The sequence below is a fragment of the Canis aureus genome, chromosome 20 (genome assembly GCF_053574225.1).
Source record: "Canis aureus isolate CA01 chromosome 20, VMU_Caureus_v.1.0, whole genome shotgun sequence".
Lineage (NCBI taxonomy): Eukaryota > Metazoa > Chordata > Mammalia > Carnivora > Canidae > Canis > Canis aureus.
In genome coordinates this window covers 29800566-29822287 of record NC_135630.1, presented here as the reverse complement: position 1 = coordinate 29822287, position 21722 = coordinate 29800566, and the positions used below count along the sequence as shown (strand labels likewise).

The 21722-nt window shown below is 45.5% G+C and overlaps 1 long non-coding RNA gene and 1 pseudogene across 4 annotated transcripts; one reads left to right on the top strand and one right to left on the bottom strand.

Annotated features, from left to right (window-relative positions):
- The first annotated feature begins 1106 nt into the window (after positions 1 to 1106).
- LOC144291643 (malate dehydrogenase, mitochondrial pseudogene) lies at positions 1107 to 2751 on the top strand (annotated as a pseudogene).
- Positions 2752 to 4555: 1804 nt separating this feature from the next.
- On the bottom strand, positions 4556 to 18029 carry LOC144291637 (uncharacterized). 4 transcript variants are annotated; one of them, XR_013359001.1, is made up of 3 exons: positions 17882 to 18029; positions 16699 to 16791; positions 4556 to 16013 (listed from the first exon to the last, which is right to left on the bottom strand). It is a non-coding gene; the product is annotated as an uncharacterized LOC144291637 (long non-coding RNA). The 4 variants fall into 4 exon arrangements; XR_013359000.1 differs by lacking the exon at positions 17882 to 18029 and adding an exon at positions 17096 to 17159; XR_013359002.1 differs by lacking the exon at positions 17882 to 18029 and having other exon boundaries at positions 4556 to 12803; positions 13453 to 16013; positions 16699 to 17007.
- Between the last annotated feature and the right edge of the window lie 3693 nt (positions 18030 to 21722).

The window sequence follows — 21722 nt, the reverse complement described above, 5'->3', positions numbered from 1 at the left end:
TGAGTACTTCATTCACATCTGGTTCCTTAGAAACACCCTGCATGTATAGTAATAAACTTTTTCCTCCATTCTCTTTTTACCTGGTCACTTTTTCTCCTGCTTAGACATTAAATCTGCATCTTTGGAGATTTTAGTATATATGATTACAAATTAGTGATATTATGATTTTTTTTTCTTAATGAAACTCTTCACTTAACCATTATTTTTGCTTTCCTGCTCTGTGCCTGACTTTGCAGTGATGAAGTGATAGTTTCCAACATTTCTCAGGAACTCTGGAATCTTGTGAACAGGGCAGACTGCTAAGTGGATGATTATAATATTTAGTGACTTGCCCTGTAGCTGAGGTGCCCCAGCAGCAGAGAGAAGTCACAGTGTGCCTGAGGAATGAGGGAAGACCTCAGAGAAGAGGCATGCTATGTGAGTTTTCTATTGCTGCATAACTAACTGCCACAGACTTAGTGGCTTAACACAACACCTACACATTAGTTCACCATTCTATAGGTCGCAGTCAGCAGGGCATCATGGCTGGGTTCTCTGTTGGGTATCACAAGGATGAGATCAGGATGTCAGCTGGGCTGAGTTCTTAGCTGGAGGCTCTTGGAAAGATCTGCTTCCGTCCTCATTCTTGTTGGCAGGATTCAGTTCCTTGTGGTTGTAGGGTTGAAGTCCCCATTTCCTTGCTGGCAGTTAGCCAGGGCCTGCTGTCAGCTTCCAGAGTCCACCAGTGTTCCTTGCCACGTGACCCCTCTGTCCTCAAAGCCAGGAACAAAAAATTTCTTGAAAATCAGGGGATCCCTGGGTGGCTCAGCAGTTTAGCGCCTGCCTTTGGCCCGGGGCACAATCCTGGAGTCCCGGGATCGTGTCCCACGTCAGGCTCCCTGCATGGAGCCTGCTTCTCCCTCCTCCTGTGTCTCTGGTTCTCTCTCTCTCTCTATGTCTATCATAAATCAATAAATAAATCTTTAAAAAAATAAAACCATGATGTAGAACATAATTATTAAAAAAAAATTTCTTGAAAATCAAATCCTCCTCACATATTGAATCTCTGACTCCGTCTTTTGTTCCCAACCAGAGAAAACTTTCTGCTGGGTGGCTCAGTGGTTGAGCATCTGCCTTCAGCTCAGGGCGTGATCCTGCTTCTCCCTCTGCCTATGTCTCTGCCTCTCTCTCTCTCTCGTCTCTCATGAATAAATAAATAAATCTTTAAAAAAATAAAAAATAAATAAAAGTTCATGTGATTAAATCGGGCACTCCCAGATAACCTGTTCTTAAAATCAACTATATCAGGGTTTCCCCAAGTGGCACAGTTGGTTGGGCATCTGACTCTTGGTTTTGACTCTGTCGTGATCTCAGGGTTGTGAGATTGAACGCTGTGTCTGGCTCTGAACTGAGTGTGGCTTCGGCTTGGGGCTCTCTGTCCCTCTGCCCCTCACCCACACACTTAGCATGCTCTAACTCTCAGATAAATAAAATCTTTTAAAAAAATCAACTGTGGATGGAGGTCGTTGGTGTCACCTGCCAGCCGCCGGCTCCTTCACCGGCTGTTCAGCTCCCCGCCCGCTCCAACCAACCATGGTCTCTGCCCTCACCTGCCCAGGCCCTGCCAGCGCCACTCTCCACCACAGCTTCAGCACCCTGGCCCAGAACAATGTTAAAGTAGCTGTACTTGGGGCTTCCGGAGGAATTGGACAGCCCCTTGCGCTTCTTCTCAAGAACAGCTCCTTAGTAAGCCCCCTGACCCTCTGGGATATTGCTCATATGCCCAGAGGGGCCGCAGATCTGAGCCACATCAAGACCAGAGCAAATGTGAAAGGCTACCTCGGACCTGAGCAGCTGCTGCATTGCCTCAAGGGTTGTGATGTGGTGGTTATTCCAGCAGGAGTCCCGAGAAAACCAGGCATGACACGGGATGACCTGTTCAACACCAATGCCTCAATTGTGGCCACCCTGACTGCTGCCTGTGCCCAGCATTGCCCCGAGGCCATGATCTGTGTCATTTCAAGTCCAGTTTAATCCACTATCCCAATTGCAATGGAGGTTTTCAAGAAACACGGAGCTTACCACCCCAGTAAAATCTTCGAGGGGACCACCCTGGACATTGTCAGGGCCAACACTTCCATTGCAGAACTGAAAGCTTTGGATCTCACATGAGTCAACGTTCCTGTTATTGGCAGCATGCCGAGAAGACCGTCATCCCCCTGCCCTCCCCACCCCCCCACCCCCCGCCCAGCTGACAGCCATCACTGGGTGGATCCAGGAGGCCGGCAAGGAGGTGGTGAAGGCCAAAGCTGGAGAAGGCTCTGCCACCCTGTCCATAGCGTATGCTGGAGCCGGGTTTGTCTTCTCCCTTGTGGATACAATGAATGGGAAGGAAGGAGTTGTCGAATGTTCCTTCATTAAATCCCAGGAAGCAGACTGCCTATTTCTCCACACCATTACTGCTGGAGAAAAAGGGTATCGAGAAGAATCTAGGCATTGACAAGATCTCCCCTTTTGAAGAGAAGATGATAGCGGAAGCCATCCCCCGAGCTGAAGGCCTCCATCAAGAAGGGAGAGGAGTTTGTGAAGAACATGAAATGAGAGGGCAGCCAGCTAGCGGTTCATTTCCCTAACTTATGAAGGCATCATGTCCCTGCAAAGCCATCTCCTGCCCTCATGTTTCCATTGCATTTTTTTTATTTTTTATTTTATCTTTTATGTTTCCGTTGCATTAACCACGAGTGTTGTGTTAACGTCGCTGCCCCTTCCAATCACAGGTCCGTTGATGTGTGCATCAATAAAAGCAGGCTTCCATTTTCTTTTAAAAAATAAATACATAAAAATAAAAAAAATAAAAATCAACTGTGTCATACCACATAACCTAATTATAGTAGTACAGATCATTATAATCACAGTAGCAAGGGTTATGCAGGCCATGTTTCCTAGTGGAATCTTCAAGGACATAAGAGAATCCTGCCTATCACACACAGTGAACTGAAACTTAAATCCAGAAAGTTATTTGCTGGGAGGAATAAGGGTGGAGGAATGGGCATTCCAGGCAGAAGGACTCAAGTGTGCACAAGTTTGGAAGTGGAAGAGAACTGCCCTGTCCTGGGAAGGGCAGGAGTTACTGGCCTTGGGGTGTTGGGAGAGATGTAGCCATGGGGCAAATCCAGAGAAGAGAGCAACCAGATGAGGAAGGAAGGGTGTTTAAGCAGGCTAAAGATCTTGAGGAAGGAGATAAAGATCTAAAGCACAGCAGTGGGCAGCCCAGGTGGCTCAGGCAGTTTAGCGCCGCCTTCGGCCCAGGACGTGATCTTGGAGTCCCGGGATGGAGTCCCACATTGGGCTCCCTGCATGGAGCCTGCTTCTCCCTCGGCCTGTATCTCTGCCTCTCTCTCTCTCTCTCTCTCTCTCTCTGTCTCTCATGAATAAATAAAATAAAATCTTAAAAAAAAATAAAGCACAGCAGTAGCTGTAGAAGTGATATGAGGACTGTCAGTTGGGATGCATTTAGCTGCAAAGAACAAGACACCTGGCCCCAAACAGTTTACAGTGAAGTTTATTTTCTTATATAACAAAAACCCAATAAAGGGATTAGAGTTAGGACCATGAATTGTCATCTCCACAGTCAGAAGATGACTCCCTCAGTTCCAAATATCTTGGCCTCCTACACAGGAAAGGGGAAGGATTCATATATTCATTCATTCATTCATTCATATTCTCTCTCTCTCTCTCTTTCATAAACTTTTAATTTTAGAACAGGTTTACATTTAAAAAGACATTGAGCAGATAGTACAGAGAGTTCCCATATACTTCATATCCAGTTTCCCCAATTATTAATATTATAAACATTTGCAAATTAGGGAACCAATATTAATACATTATCATTAACTGAAGTCCACACTTTATTCAAATTTCTATAATTTTTATCTAATGTTCCTTTTCTGTGTCAGAATGCCATCCAGGATCCCACATTATATTTAACCCTCCTGTCTCCGTAGACTCATCTTGGCTATGATATCCCTCATTTTTTTATGACCTTGATGGTTCTGAGAAGCCTGGTCAGATATTTTGTAGACTAATCCTCCACTGTGGTGTGTCTTATGTTTTTTTCATGCTTAAACTAGGGTTATGAATTTGGGAGTGAAGATCACAGAGGTGAAGTGCCTTTCTCACCACAACCCACCAGGGGTACATAACATCAACATGATTTATGGCTGTTGAGGTTGACCTTGGTTGCCTTTTCAAGCCTCACTTGTCAGAGTTCTCTCACTCTTTTATCACCGCTTTCCATATTGTATTCTTTGAAAGGAAATCACTGTGCTTCCACCTAAGGATTGGAGAGTTGTGTTTCATTTCCTGAGTGAGGAGAAGCTACGTAAATTCCTTGGAATTCTTCATAGAATATGTGTCTCTTCTCCCTCAGTTATTTATGCAATCTTTCATATTAGTATGGACTCACAGATGTTTACTTTACATTTTAGTCTGTAATCCAATATAATATATTTATTTTCTTGCTCAAGTTGTTCCAGATTTAGCTATTAGGGGTTCTTTCCATTGGTTCCTATCACCCTTTGACTTAAGTCCATCATTGTGGGATTTTCTTTTCTTTCCTTTTTTTTTTTTTAAACTTTTTGAGTACATCCTTATTTTCTGGCATTGCCAGATTGCCAGAGTCATCTTGAATATTTCTTTCCCCAGTCCTAGAATCATCCATTCTCCAAGGAGTCCTGTTTCCTCTTATTGAAGAATAGCATTAGAAACCAAGATCTGAAGCAAGGTATGTTTGGGATTCTTTTCATCAAGGACAATCTCATATCAGCCCTCCAGCTAACTCCCCCTTTCGTTCTTGCTAAAAATCTGCTAATAGTGCCCCCAAGTGTATTTTCCCCCTTCCATAAAAATCAAATTTTAGCTGCAAATTTTAGCAACAGACCTCCTAAAAACAGTTTATTTCCCAGCCTGCCTTGCAGCTAAATGTGGTCCTGTGACTAAGTACTAGTAAAAGGGAAATCAGTGGATGGATTCTTGAATGGAATCTTCTTCAGAGACCCTTCCTCAAGAGACCATTGCTTTGGCCCCTCTATCTTCATCCCCTTCTCCATCCTGGAATACCTTACAAGCCATCTTGGAGAATGAGAACAAGGGGCTGCACACAGGAGTGGTGTAAGCAGAACCTCCTCCCAGTCTGAACCACAAGTCTCTGTACTTTCACGTAAAAGAGGAGTGTCTGTGACTGGTAGCTGAACCTGCTCCTAAGAGCATCTCATTGATGAGCTGGGTCAGCTGCTTTCCTGTGTCTGCAAAGGAGTCAGTATTACCATGATGGGTTCAGCCCGCAGGAAGTGTGCCCCGTGTCTGACCACAAACCCAGGCTAGAGGTTACAAGGGAGCAGACTCCCTTGTTAGATGGCTGTTGCATAGCAGCCAGTCGTGTCTTCCCTGAGAAGTACATGGAGAGTGAGGACTTAGGGAGCTAGAATGGGACCCCACAGGCATATTATGTGCTGTATACATGATCCGTGGTAAGTCTGTTATTTTCATTTTTATTATTGTCATCATTATCCCCAGGGCCTTTGGGGTGGACACTCACTTTGCTATGTCAAAAAGCAAAACATTAGTAAGTTAATCTCCTGATTAAAAAGCCACAGTGCTTCCACAAGCAAAGAAAAGTCATTTCTGAGATTTCCGCTGTTGGGATTGCCCAAGAAGCTTTCTGAGTGTGGAAAGAGGCCATATGACAAGATTTTCTATTAGAGGCTTGTCTTGAACTTTCTGTGTGATCTCAGTCACCTCTAATGTTTTCCTTCATCAGTTGCTATTATGTATATTTCTTTAAAATTATGTTCATTGAGTATTTTCCATTATATTACACATGTTAATAGAAAATGTGAGAAACACAAGAGAGAAAAGTCTCTCATTCCATTGATAGCTGTTTCCATTCAAGTTTTTTCTCCCTGCAAAGATCTTTGTTGTGCTATTTTTTTGCTCCCAGGTACATTTTTTTTTTAAAGATTTTATTTATTTATTCATGATAGTTACACAGAGAGAGACAGAGAGGCAGAGACACAGGCAGAGGGAGAAGCAGGCTCCATGCACCGGGAGCCCGACGTGGGACTCGATCCCGGGGCTCCAGGATCGCGCCCTGGGCCAAAGGCAGGAGCCAAACCGCTGCGCCACCCAGGGATCCCCCAGGTACATTTTTAGATAGTTTTTAGGTAGTTGCAATCCTCTATGTGCAATTTTGCATCCTACGTTTTCACCTAGGCAACCTAAGTGGTTTACTTTCTGTTATAATTACAAACATAAATTGGACAGCTGATATATATACTTGAACTCTTTTATTTTAATTTTTTTTTTTAATTTTGGGTTAAAGTTTTAGTTTATTTTTTTTTCAAATTTTTATTTATTTATGATAGTCACAGAGAGAGAGAGAGGAGGCAGAGACACAGGCAGAGGGAGAAGCAGGCTCCATGCACCGGGAGCCCGACGTGAGATTCGATCCCGGGTATCCGGGATCGCGCCCTGGGCCAAAGGCAGGCGCCAAACCGCTGCGCCACCCAGGGATCCCTTAATTTTTTTTTTAAGTGAAAGATGTTCATATACTGGATAGAGAGAGCTAAGGACTGCTTCTCGGCTGCCAGAGAACACAATAGAGATTTCTTTTTGCCCTTGGTGTTTACAGCAAAATGACAGGCCACATTAGATACCGATGCTAAATAAAATCTGAGAAGTGAAATCCATCTAGGAGATGACCATCCCTTTCATGTTCCCTTAGCCCTTGTCCTAGCATTAGATAGGACATGATACAGTGCAAAGAAAATTATAGACTGTCCCTTGGGGAGAACTTCCTGTTTTGGAAAAGGACCCAGAGATGCTTAAATCACATGGGTTATCTGGGTTAGTGCCTTCTAAGACTTCATAGTAAAAGATACGCCTTTAAGACATCCAGTTGTTAAGAATACTTAGTTTTTTAGAAGTTGGCCATTTGCTTAGGGCCTCCTCGTGGCCTCCACCGCTGCAGCTCCCCCTAATGGCCCATCATTTGCTTCTGATCTCTGTGTCTTGACAGCCGAATGAGAATTGTTTCTTCCCTTTCTCCTTTTTATAGTCATCCTTCTCTTCCTTTTTCCTTCTCTCTCTGCCTCTTCCCCACTCTCTTTACCATGTTTTATTAGATGTTTTTAAACAAACATCCTGAGAAATGTGTCAGAATTATTATTCTGATTTGCATTTAAGGAAAAAGCATCAGAGAAAGGTGGGGTTGTTGTCACCAGGCTGCTGGGATATCTTTTTTTTTTTTTTTTAAGATTCTATTTATATATTCATGACAGACACAGAGAGAGAGAGAGAGAGAGAGAGAGGCAGAGACACAGGCAGAGGGAGAAGCAGGCTCCACACAGAGAGCCCAACACCTGACTCGATTAGCTGCTGGGACATCTAATAGAGCAGCCCTGAATGGATTTCATCAGTCCAGCCCTCCCTAGTGCCTGGTGTCTCAGGGTTCCTCCCTGATGCTAGATCCTTGGGCCCCTGCCTAATGCCGAAGGGCACCACTCCCTGTCTTGCCTTCAGCTGCTCCTCCCACCACCTGGAGCCCTGCCCTCCAGCTTTAGCCTGGCCTGTGGTGAAACCTTGGCTTCCTTCCCTCTGGGCACCCCCAAGCTGGTTTGTGGGACACCCCCCACACACATCATGTACATCATCATGGTGTTGATGCCAACAGACACTAATGTAGCATTAGTCATTTTCATCCTTCTGGCTCATTACGCCCCTCAACCCAGAGTGAAGCAGCTCCTTCCACAGCTGTTTCCTACAAGTCTGCTCAAAATGTTGATGTCCTTTCTTCATTGAAGGTCTAGTTCTTCATCAGAGGCAAGATTGTCTGAAGCTATACTGGAGAGGGGTCAGCGTTCTGAGAGACAGCAGTGCTACTGACACCTTGGCCCCTCCAAGAATGCTGGGGTTCCTCTGACCTGTCCCAGAGAGTGGGGTTCCCTGTGCCTTCCAACACCAGCTGCCCTGCTGTGACCAGGCCTGGTGACTCTGGCCAGGCTAAACCACAAACACTAGAGTTGGCAGGGACCAGTGACTGATCCTCTTGGCCTTGCTCACTCAGTGGAAGACAGGATTGTGTTGGACACCAATGTAAAAGTCATTGGAAACAGCTTTGTTCCCACTGCTGCCCACGAGAGGCCCAGCACTGCACCTGCCCCAGTAAGCTGGAGAGCCAGCAGCCCCTTAAGAATGGAGGGTGCCCAAACACAACCAAAAGGCAGTTGTTTTCAGGGAGACTAACTCTGAGATGGTGGCCCCATATTGTAAGTCCCCACCTCTAATTGTGGAATTCATTCAGTGATCAGGCTCTCATGAGCCAGCTGGTCCATCAGCCTTGAGCATAGCACAGGGTCTGTGCCAGGAGAACCAGGGCAGTTTTCTGTCACCACTGGAGACACAGTGTACCTTCTGGAGTCCCTAAGACCACCTTTCCCCTATTACACCTGCCCCCATTCTCCCTGGTCCTCTTCCACCATCCTCAAGAACCAGCCTCTCATGTCCTCTGCCCTAGAATTTATTCATGCCAAAGTAAGAAAAGCTGGAAAATGTTCCCTGCACTCCCCCCACCCCAGGAGGTTTATAAATTTGTGAAGTTTGTGGAGGGATTTCTGAGCAGAGAACTGCACTGCCTAGTTGGCTTGAAGTGGAGGCCTAGAAGTGGGACATCCCAGCAACAATGAGTATATCTTAGCGTCCCATTCTTGGCTTCTGAATGCCATTCTCCTCTGAAGGGGACCAGGGTTGCTGCAGAAGTGTGAAAGCCTGCAACGTTGTACAAGTGTTAAAAGGACACAGGAGTCAGCTTCAAGGGACTGATTTTGGCCAAATCTGAGACATGTTGAACATTAAAGCAATGATGATAATAGATTATAAAATAATTTATGAGGCATACTCATTTAAACATAAGTGAGGAGAAAGGGAAAGCTCCCCCTACCAGAAAAATGCCAACTAAATATTAAAAGCAATGGTGGACTCAGGAAATTCATAATGGGTATTCAGACCGTTGGGTAAAAGCTTAATGAGGAGCAGGGTGCTTTCTCTCAAAGGAAGCTTTGCTACTTTCTCCAAGAAAGTAATTAATTAGAAAGAGAAAACAGTAATTTCACAGTGGAGAAGCCTGCCAAACACTTTTACAAAACAAAAAGCCTGCAGCTCTGCCTCTAAGGCTTCTGGAAGTCACCTGCTAAAATTCTTCAAAGAGTGACCTATGCCCCTGTGCACTCAGCAACTTATGCTTAGCATGAGTCTACTTATTCCAGTTAAGAGCCTGAATACAGCTGAATCTGGCGCAGGTACACACTACTATAGGAATTACTGGCCAAAGAAGTACTTTCAACTAAAAAAATACCTATTTCCTATGGGTGACCATCTGCCATAGAGGTCAGACTTGGCTGTGAATTTCTGCCAAGGTGTGTCAGCTCAGGCAAGTTTCTTAACCTCCCTGAGCTACGATCTTTCATCTCTTGAATGAACCAGCAGTTCCACTCCTGGAGAAATGAAAGCACACATCCACACAAATGCTTGTACGTAAGGGTTCAGTGCTGCTTTTTTCATAATATCCCCAAAATGGAAACAGCCCATTTAATAAACAGTTAATATTTATTAACTGGTTAGCAAAGAAAGGAACAAAACAATAACATTTTAAGAGCATTATGCTAAGTGAAAGAAGACTTTCCCCGACAGAGGATTACACATGGCATTCCATTTAAATGGAAGTCTAGGAAAGGTAAAACTATAGTGGCCAGTGGTTACTTGGGGCCATGGGTAGAGGACAGGCTGCAGAGGGGTGATGGAAATGTTCTAGGTCATGAACACCATGATGCTGGTTACAACATTGTATTCTTTTGTCAATACCCATCAAATTGTACCATAAAAATGTAATGTAACTTAAAAACCGTGTTATTTTATTGTGTGTAAGCCTAATAAAACTGATGAAAAAATAATACTGATGTACATTGTCATTGTGAGGGTTAATAGGATGATATATGTGCAGCAACAAGTTCATTGCCTGGCCACAAGAGGAGTCCTAAAATGAGAACTGTTAGCACACACGCTGTCTTGGGCATAAGCTGAGCAAGCGTGTAGGCAAGAGGCTCTTCCAGGGGAGCGACCCTCTCAAGACATTTGGCAGCTAAACCGAGTAACCAGATAATGCGAGGTGGAATGAGAAAAGCACAGGTTCAAGAGGAGATGCCATGAGACTCACACTGGAAGCTGTCACCACTTGGGGCACCCAGAGCAGCGGAAGCCCCTCCTGCCCCACGGAAATGGGTGGGCACCCCCATCTGAGGAGCCTCCCTCTGCCATGCTCCTGCCTCAGCGTCAGGAAGTTCTGTCCTGCTGCTACTGCCCTTCCCCAGCCGGAATGGTAGAAATCCATCCTGTCTGCTGCCACCGCCCATACCTTCTGCACCTCCCTCCCACCCCACCCGGCAGCCTTGTTCCATCCATGGCCCAGGCAGAGCTCCACATCCACCCCTAGCAGTCCAGGTTCACTCTGGTCTGGAAGCTTTTAGCTTGAGGATCAAACCTACGGCCTCAGGAGAAGCTGGAGGGAAGGCTGAGGGGCAGAGGGGAGAAGCAAGGAAAAGGCAGCAGTGCAAGAAACAGGTCTCACTGTTACAGCAAGAGACCAAGTTGTATTTATATATGTTGTGTCTTGTTGCTTGGAAACGAGGTCTCAGCCCAGCTGCTGGCTGGGGAGGAGGGGTCTCTTTGTTGGAGCCGCTTGGGGTGACTCATCGCTACCCACTCTGGCCCCTGGGACTAGGTGAACAGTCACACGTCGTTTCAGGCTGGGTGCGGACAGCAGGGCTCTGCTTGCTGTAGAATCGCGCAGCATGGAGAAACACTAGCTCCCAGAAGGAACAGGGGCTGCATACAATCAGACCACCCTGGGGCTCCAGGTGCCACCCCCGGGATAGCCTTGGGCAAGTCACTTAACCTCTCTGACCTTGGCCTTCTCATCTTTAAAAGGAAATTCTGAGGGCAGCCCACAGCAGTTTAGCGCACCACCTTGGGCCCAGGGCATGATCTGGAGACCCAGGATTGAGTCCCACATCAGGCTCCCTGCATGGGGCCTGCTTCTCCCTCTGCCTGTGTCTCTGCCTCTGTGTGTGTCTCTCGTGAATAAATAAATAAAATCTTTAAAAAAATAAAAATAAAAAAATAAAAGGAAATTACAAGAGTGGATTTGGGATTTATAGCAGACTTCAAACACATTAACTCATCCACACTTACCCCCTGCTCCCTGTTGGACAATGAGGAAACTATACATAATCCAGGGCAAAGTTAACCAACTTTCCTAAAGTCACCTAATTTTATGTGGAAGAGGCAGGAGTCGAACCCAGGTCCGCGCGGCACAGTACTGCATGTCTTTTTCACTGTGACACTCCACCTTGTGCTCAAGTGCCTAGCCCAACAGAGGGGCTCAGGGACTGAGTTCTGGAGCTCCGGCTGGTGTGATTCTCTAGGGCAGACCCTCAGGATAGTGGGTTTGAGAAGTCTCTCTGATGTCAGGGCCATGTCTTTAGAAAAGCGCACATGGTCTCTATACTTGGGGTTGGGGGCGGGTAGCAAAGTTGCCTTCATGCCTCAGATGGTCTGCTCTTGCTGTCAGCTGTTCACTGCAAACTCCAGCTTCCTTTTTCTAGACCTGGGTCACCTCACAGGGTAGCTTCCATGTACCGCAGTGTCAATTTGGCCACCAGCTTCCTGTGGCTATAGGAGTCAGTGTAAAGGATACAAATCTGGCCAGGTGACCGCCTCTTCTCAGAGCACCATCACCGGCCCCCACTGCCCACAGGATGAAGTTTAAACTCTGTTGGGTGGCAGGCAGACAAGGCCTCCATCATGAAGCTTCTGTGTCTCCAGCCCCTCCTTGTCATTCCCATCACACTTTGCTCTCCAGGCCCCAAATCCTCAACGTGCCCCACCCCCACCCTGTACATCTCTTCCTGCAAGGTCCTCTGTGGCTGCTTGTCTGTCTGCCTCCCAAGGACACTCTCTCGGGAGCACCCTGAGGGCAAGGCACTCACACCTTCCTCCTGCAGGCGGGCCTCTGCCTAGTACCTTCCCAGAGCTTTTGCTGAGTAAGTCATGAAGGGACATGTGAAGGATAAAACATTTATTTAGTTTCAAAGAGCCCAACATTAGGCCTCCAACATTAGGAATTTGGGGCTATGGAATAAGGCCAGCAAGTCTCTGGTTCAAGACCCTCAACCTAATTTCATCTAGCTCTTCACACTCTCATTATCCAGACCTATTTCCCTCCAGTAGCTATACAAATGTAGCATTGTTTGAAAGGTCATTAAGTAAAATGGTCATCTCGAAAAGCCATAGCATTTGGGACACTCCATTCCCTTCTTAGGCCTCAGTTACCCTGTCTGCACAGTAAGAGTTTGTCCTGGAGGGTGTTCTTCAAACTGTAGGTTAAGATCCATTCGTTAGTATGTAAGGGAATGAAACTAGCGGGAAGTAACCTGCCTAGGAAAACAGCTTGTGTCATACATCACAAGAGTGGGTATTGATATAAGTTGAACAGGTATCTATATGTTAGGACACGTTGTAAGATGTACTTCTTGCTGTGGGTAACAAGCAGAGGAGTTTGATAGCTGTACTCCCTCTGAGCCCCAAGGATCTCAGCATTTGGAACCGCAAAGCAACTGGCCCCTCCATGCAAAGACCTGTTTGTGCTGGGTGAACCCCACTGCACTAGTCATCTGCGTCCCTTCCATTGTTCTTCAGTTTGACAAAAGGAAACACTGTAAGATAAAAATGGTAAGTCCTCTTCCTCCCAACTTCAGGCCCCAGGTATATACCCCAGCACAAGCTCTGCCTGCAGCCCAGTGTTCCTTGATTGGGGGGAGGGTGTGAGGCATTTTTTTCTTTTTAAGATGTATTTATTTTAGAAAGAGGAGAGAAGCAGAAGGAGAGGGAGAGCAAGAATCTCCAGCAGACTCCCTGCTGAGTGCAGATCCTGACACTGGGCTGCATCACAGACCTCAGATCCTGACCTGAGCCCTAATCAAGAGTGGGATGCTCAAGCTACTGAGCTACCCAGGTGCTCCTCCTTGTTTTTTTAATTGAAGTATAGTTGATACACAGTGTGACTTTAGTTTCCGATGTACAAAATAGTGACTCCATAAGTCTACATGTATGCTCACAAGCGTAGTTCCCATCTATTACCATACAACGTGTTACAATGCCATTGATGACGTTCCCTATGCATCCCTTTTTATTCCCATGACTTACTCATTCCCAAACTGGAAGTCTATATCCCCCACCCCACTTCACTCATGTTTGCCCACTCCCTTCCCCAGCAACCATTAGTTTGTTCCCTGTATCTATGGATCTATTTTCTTTGTTCTTTTGATTCTGCACATAAGTACAATCATATGGGATTTAACTTACCTCACTTAGCATAATACCCTCTAGATCCATGCATGTTGTCATCAATGGCAAGATTTCATTCTTTTTTATGGCTTGAAATTACCAGATGCTCCTGGAACATCTTGTGCCATTCTTTTATGTCATTCTCTTTTATAATATTCTGCTGTATATATACCACTTCTTCTTTATCCATTCATCTACGGATTGACTTGGGTGGCTTGTGCATCTTGGGCATTGTCAATAATGCTACAATAAAGATAGGGGTGCATATATATTTCTGAGTTAGTGTTATTGTTTTCTTTGGGTAAATACCCAGTAGTGGGTATTCAGATCATATGGTATTGGGTCAGATGGTAATACTATTTTCATTTTCTCAGGAACCTCCATGCTGTTTTCCACAATGGCTACACAATTTGCATTCCCACCAACAGTGCACCAAGGTCCCCTTCTCTCCACATCCTCACCAACATTTGTGATTTCTTATGTTTTTGAGTCTTGCGTTTTGAGTTTTTGAGCCATTCTCAAATGGTGTGAAGTGATAGCTCATTGTGGTTTTAATTTACATTTCCCTGATGATCAGTGATGTTGGTCATCTGTATTTTTTCTGTGGAGAAGTATCTGTTCAAGTCCTCTGTACATTTTAAATCAGATTATTTGGGGTTTTTTGGTGTTGAGTTATAGAAGTTCATCATATACTTTGAATATCAATCCTTTATCAGATATGTCATTTGCAACTATCTTCTCCCATTCCATAGGTTTTCTTTTCTTGTTTTGCTGATGGTTTTTTTCTGAATCCTTCCTTATATTTGCATGGAGGCCATGCTTCCCAAGGGTACTCCCAGCCAAGGACTGAACAGTCACGCTGCCCTCCCTCCCTTGGCTCACACTGCTCTGCACTCTCTCTCAACCTCAGTGTCTGTTTGTGTCTTAGCTTCTCTCCTCCCCTCTCTGCCCTACACAGTTTGCCTCTCTCCTTCCCAAGCTCTTCTGAAGGCCAGTCCAGTTTGGCATTCTCATTCAACCAAGTTAAATCTGATTGGTGCCTAGACCCTACTTTCTAAATACCATTCTCCACGAAAACAAACCAGGGCTCATAGAGAAACTGTTGACTCCTGGGCTGGGAGGAAAATTACCAGATGGGCCTGGAACATCTTGTGCCAGACAGTAAGGAAGTGCTCCAGGAATGATGGCGGTGTGTCAAAGAGCACAGGGGCTACCTCAGACGAGCTCTCAATAGCCAACTCTGGTATCATAGGAGCACAAAATAATAGTAATATCTAAGAGACCATCCATAACGATAGAAAGATAATGGAATGAGGTACATAAATGGGGGAAAGAGACAATTTCTTTTTACAGCAGAATTCCCATTAATGGAGAAAGAACAGTGGAAATAGAAAAATCACTATTTGGTAAAAGCTACGGCAGTAACTGTTGCAAACAAGAATCCTCAAGGGATACTAAATTAGTGGGAAAAAGTATGAAGGGGATAGGATATTTATATAGTCACAAAGCATCTCCCCACAGAATATTTATTAATTACAAAGGAAAACAGTGACTTTATAGCAGAGAAACCTCAGGGAGACACCACTTTTACCAAGTGATCAAAATCATTATGACCGGTACTAGCCACACCAACACCGCCTGATACCGTATCCTGAGAAGGGCACATCATTTCTGTGGTATTCTTGCCAAAAATGCATGATGACTTCAATCTAGTAAGGAGAAAACAGTGAGATCTGTCCTACAAAAGAACTGGCCAAAGCGTTGCACTGAAAGGAGAGATGGAGGATTGTCCCAGGTAGGAGTGGAAGGGAACAGGACAACTAGATGCCGCGTGGGGTTTGAACGGGGTCCTAGACCAGAAGAGGATGCTAGTGGGACATTTGGCAAAATTCAAATAAAGTTAGTAGATGAGTGAACAGTGTTGTATCATTGTTAATCCCCTGGCTTTGGTCCTTCTACCGTGGTTAACATTAGGGGAATCTGAGCAGAGGGTGCTATCCTGGCAACTTTTTTGTAAGTCTAAATTTGCAAAATAAAAAGTCCACATGCTGGTCAACAGTCTATGGGATGGCAACCAACTTTCAACTGGCCTTCTGACCTATCAGTTGTTAGCACTGCCCACTGCTGAGAATGTTAAGCATTCTGAGGTCTCCTTCACTCCTGGGGGTGGTTGAAGAGGTCTGCAGGGTGGGGGTGAGGAGAATGGAGTGGGAGGGAGGTAGAGTGCATGAACTTGTTGGTGGGTACAGGACACTTACAGGTGTTCCTAACACCCTTCTGTAGGCTTGAAATGTTTTTAAATAAAAAATGCAAAGTAATATGTATGTGACAGAATTCAAACAGCACTTGAGTGAAGAGCAAGTCCTCTTCCTATCCCCAATTCCTCTTATCCTCCCCTACTCCGGGTAATCACAGTTACCAGGATTCAATGCACATTGCATATAAGCAAACAGGTATGTGGATTTCTTGCTTACGGAGGTTCTGTCTTACGTCAAGGGCGGCAAGGGGAGTCATGAAGATTGAGAACTAGGAAGTCTCCGCCAACAGGTGAAGGAGGCCCTTTTCTGTTGTGCTTCGTACTGAAAAAGAGAATAGATAGACATGTCTTGATACCATCAAACACATTTTTCATATTGCAATAGGTTGCAACCTATTAGTAGTTGAGAAAGTCAATTTTGTGTTTCATGATCATCATTTTTAAAAAACAGAAAAGGAACAGACAATGGCAAGAGTACATCAATTGTAATGGAGCAGATAGTTTTGTGAAACTTGGCTGCAATGTAAAATATATTTCTTACTGAGGGTTGAGGTTAAAAAAAAAGTTTCAAAAAGCCTGCCCTAAACAACAACTGGCATAAGGCCAGAACCTGGATCACCAAGATGGCTTTTCCAGGGCTGCAGATCATGGGGCCTGTCACGTTCCCCGGAGCAACAAGGCAATAAATGTGCAGCCTGACTTCCTTGATACTGTGTGTTCGAACTAGCTGGTTAATGGGTAACGGGGAGCAACCACCACTTCGCTGCCCCACAGCGGGTGGCCTGGAGTGCAGGTAAGGGCGGCTCTCCTGCTGGTTGGCAAACCCTGGGGTAAGACCTAGTGGGGCGGGAATGGCTCCCCAGGGTGGGAAGCCCCCATAAGGATGGAGGCCCACCACCCTCTCCCCCGCGCAAGATCTGCAAAGACAGAGCTGCCTGCTTAACAGTCAGGGCCCTGAGCACCAGCCCCCAGCCCCCAGCCCCCAGCCCCCAATGTGGGCAGCAAACCTGTGAAGGTTCAGGTACATAGTACACGCTTCAGGCTTCGGGGGCCACACGGTCTCTCAGAATTGCTCAACTCTGATGTTCTGCACAGCAGTCCTGGACAGACATAACAAATGTTCCAGTAAAACTTCATGGACGCTGAAGTTAGAATTTTACATAATTTTGTTACAAAATAATCTCTTCGTATTTTTCAACAGTTACAAAATGTAAAACCGTTCTCGGCTCCCGAGCTCAACAAAAATCATCAAGCAGGCCACATCCGGCCGGCAGGCCAAAGAACTGGAAGCCTGACTTCGGACCTTGCCCTTCCCCTCCCCCCACCCCCCCACCCCGGCCCGTCCCTCCCCCCGCCCCCGCCCGCTCCCCCAACCCCCAGACGCGGCGGGCGGCGCTGACTCACCGGCTGACTCAGCGGGAGGCGCGGAGCCGGCAGACGCCGGGGAGGGCAGGGAGGCCGGGGGCGGGGCCGAGGGCGGGGCCGAGGGCGAGGGCGGGGGCGGGGGCGGGGCCGGGCGTGCTGGCCGCGGTGCGGGCCGCCCTCCGCGGGAGCCGCCTTCCGCTTCCGAGCTCCGCGCCGCGGGACGGAGGGAGGACCGCCCGGAGGAGGACCGCCCGGAGGACCGCCCGGAGGAGGACGCGGCGCACGGCGGCGAGAGGCAGGGCCGGACGGAGAGCCCCGGGGCCGCGCCCCGCCCCCGCCCCCCGCCCCGCCCCCCGCCCCGCGCTCCCCGAGCCCTCGCCCTGCGCCCCGAGCGCACCCCGGGCCCGGCCTCCCCAGCCTCCTCGGGAAGCCTTCCCAGAGGGCCTCCTGCGGGCTGGGTGACCTGTGGGAACCCCCGCCCTGGCACCCTCGGCGCTGCTCTCTGCCGGCCCGTTTGGGGTCTGGCTCCATCACTGGACCGGGCGCCCCTGGAACAGAGCGGCCCGGCCTCGTGGGCGCCGCGTCCCTCCGCGTAAATGGAGACGAGGGGGAGGGAAAGGATTCACGTGACCAACTTTAGAAATCCAGCCTGGGAGCCCCCCAAGCCCATAATACTATGTTAAAAATAATTATACACATACACGTGTATGTGTTACTTTAACTAGAAATATGAAAAGATGTATTTGAAATTATATACATTAGAACTATAAATATCATTAAGATATGAAAAATAGGGGCGCCCGGGTGGCTCAGTCGGTTAAGTACCTGCTCTGGCTCCCGTCGTGATCCCAGGGCCTGGAATCCGCCCCGCGGGAGGCTCTCGGCCCAGCACGGAGCCTGCTCCTCTTTCACTCTGCTGCTGTGTCTACTCATACTCTTTCTCTCTCTCATTCTCTGTCAAATAAAATCTTTTAAAAATATATGAAAAATAGGTGTTTGGTGCAAATTATATTCTGTATTACTTGCCTTTGTGTTACATAAATGCTATTATGTAAACAATAGGATTAGTAACGATGGCAATCAGTAGGACTACTTTATGAGAAATATAAAAATAGTTACATGTTTCTATTCTTTAATACAGCAATTTATTTTAACTCATTGGATACTTAAAATTTGTATTAAGATACATACATGTAAAAAGCTACATATGGTATGATTCCATGACATTCTTAAATGACATTCTGCAAAAGGCAGAAGTATGGAGACAAAAAAAAAAAAAATCAGTAAGGGGCACTTGGATAGCTCAGTCCTTAAGCAGTCGGCCCTCAGGTCATGATCCCAGAGTTCTAGGACCTGGATCAGATAGTGATGGAGCCCCCCCATGGGGCTCCCGGCTCAGTCAGGAGCCTGCTACTCCTTCTCCCTCTGACTAGCCCCCCTCCCCACTCTCTCTTACTCTCAAATAAATAAAATATTTCCCCCAAAAAAGGTCAGTAGTTGTCAGGGATGGTTGGGGGAGGCAGGGCTAAATAGATGAAGCACAGATGACTTTAGGGCAGTGGAAATACTCTATATGATACTATAATGATGGACACATCTCATTATACATGTGTCCAAAACCATAGAATGTACCACATTACGGGTAAACCCAAATGTAAACTATGGGCTTTGGCTGATTATGATGTGTAGGTTTATCAGTTATGACAAATGTACACTCTGTGGGGATGTTGATGATGGGTTGGAGGGTTGAGGAGTATATGGGAAATCTCTGTACTTTCCCCTTAATTTGCTGTGAGCCTAAAACTGCTCTACAAAAATAAAGTCTTTCTTTTTTTAAGGATACATACATGTAAGACTTTTTAAGATTGTAAAAACAGGAAGACTAGTTAAACATAGTACCAATATTTAATAAAAAATAATGACATTTCTGTCCTATAATGCAGAGGAGAATTTTACCTCTTTCTTCTATTTCCTTGCCAGAAACCTTTAGGAAATCCTTCTCTAATGTTAGTGATCAAACTGAATATGGCCAACATAAAATTCTTTAACTTGCAGTGCTGCTCTTATTAAGCCCACATTACACTAATTCCTGCCATCAGTCCAATGTGATGGCATCAAGCTAACGATCCTCTCAACAAAATCACTTGAGCATGGAATACTTAGGATCTTACTAACAACAGCAGGTTTTTAGACTTGTACAGATTAGCTTCAAGCTCTCCAAAAATTCCCAACCTCTTTGTAACTATTAGTTGGTTAGAACAGCTTTTTGTCAGCTCCTTTGCATCTAAAGGAGCTGCATCCTTTTTAAACATTTTGAAGCACACTAGGTGTCATAAGTTAAAGTTTTCTTGTGCACTCTCTCTTGTGGGTATGTGTGTATGTGTCTCAGGGAAAATGGCTTTTATTAAAGCACAGAGATATCTGAACTTGTGATATTAAAGTTGGATTACAAGTTCCAGTCTTAGGAAAGAAGTGAGAAAGCCTGTTTAAACTGGTTGTCCTCTTCTGGTGACATTTTATTTTATTTCCCCAAAACTGAGTCAGTTTTTATTCACGAGCTTTTGTTACTTCCTACACAGAACATTGAACAATGCAGGTGCATTCAGATTATCCTTTTTGAGGATTCTTCTGGCCTCTTCAAAGATCATCAAACAGTTTTGGAAGAACCATTCATAAATTTCCATTTGAATGCAATCCTTGTCTCTCTTCTCAGCATTATTTTTAAATTAGAGGACATTCTTCTTGTCCTACACTTTGAAAATATGATTTGATGGTAGCCTAACTTTTTACCATCTCTTCCTCTATGACTAGCAATGATGACAGCCTGAATGTTAGACACACGCCTGAAGGAAACCGCCTCCTTCCATTTCTAAAACATCAAATAGCTCATTAAGGGATATTCCATGTTTTGAGGAAACTAAGAAATAACCAAACCTGTCATTGGGAAAAGCCTCAGTATCACAGGAAGCAAACCACATTCCTTGAACTGTGGGGGTACAAGGTGTGCAGGACATTTAGCAGGTAAGATCTTTTTGTTTTCTTTGGTAAGGGTTCATAGACTGAACAGAATTTGCAAAAATTTATACTTGCACTGTCAAATATGCAGACAGATGGTCAAAGTCTCCTTTGTATTTGTATATCATTGACATTTTAAAATATTTTTCTGGGGGCACCTGGGTGGTTCAGTGGTTGAATATCTGCCTTTGGCTCAGGTCATGATCCTGGAGTCCTGGGATCAAGTCTCACATTGGGCTCCCCTTGAGGAGCCTGCTTCTCCCTCTGCCTGTGTTTCTGCCTCTCTCTGTGTCTCTCATGAATAAGCGAAATCTTTAAAGTAAATAAATTTTTTCCCTGAAGTTTCATTAAAATCCTCACAGAAATAAAAAAGACCATTTGAAACTCCACTTTTCAAATCAAAGTGCCTGAGAAGTAACAGAGCATTTCTTTACTGCCATGATTGGACTCAGCCTTGGTGTACTATAGACAGCATGATTGTTGGTGGGATCTGACGTGCTGTAAAGGGCCAGCACATCTGTTACCAGATTTCACCTATGGTTCATCCACAGGGTATTTCAGGTACAGCCTCTGAATGAATGTCCTTTACTTGGTGCCATAGAACAATCAGAGGAGTGATGCATTCAGCCATGTGGTAAGCCCATGCTAATTCAGCGGCTAGTATTTTCAACTGAGAATTGGTGTCACTGAGTAGACCAAAAAAAACCCCTTTTGATTAATTTAGAAGTACTTGCCTATTTCCTTGGGGACCTGTGGGATCAGTTTCTTCATGGACTCCTACATTCTTTTCCCCCCACTCTCAGCCCAAGCCCCCAAGTCCTCTCTGCACATGCTGCAGTATGCCCTTTGTGACCATCTACCTCCCTAACACAGTTGTGTGTGTATCTAGCTGCTGCTGAAATAACAGTTGTTTAGCTTTCTGAATGACCTTGATGTCTGGTTCATGCTGGCATTAGTCCTCTTCCGGTAATCATGCTCATGTTCATCATCTGAACTCTTAAAAAACATGGTTGCAATATGCATCATGTTAAAAATTAAACTAGCACTGTCTAGATACAAAGCATAACAGTTAATCCACAGGCAAAGTGGATGTTCGTGTTCCAGATTGCAGCGCACTATAGTCACCCAGTGGTGTGACAGTGGATGATGCATGATCACGAACTGCAGATTGTGGCTGTCAGCAGCGGCAGCAGGTACTAGCGAAATCAGTGCTGCTTTCAGCCCCCCTTGGGGTCACCTTTATGTTTTGTACCTTTCCCCTAACCTTCTGTACCTGTCTATTAAAACCAGGAGTTTCATTCCAGGAAGAGCTTACCAGATGTTGGCCTTTTAGTGATAGAATCAGAATAGTCCCAGACAAACAGGGATGGTCGTTCACCCCAGCACATGCTTGTGGAATCAAGAAGTCAAAGATGTATGTACAATATGGTATGATCTTACTTACACATGGAATCTAAGATTCTATGAGTTCATCATAAATTCAAACACAAATCAGTTGTTCCCAGAGGTGGGGGATGTGAGGGAAGATGGTCAAAGGGGACATTGACATTTCCCATTATAAATAAGTTCTGGGGATGTAATGTGCAACATGGTAAGTATAGTTAATCATTCTGTATTATACTTATGAAAGTCATGAAGACACTAGATTTTT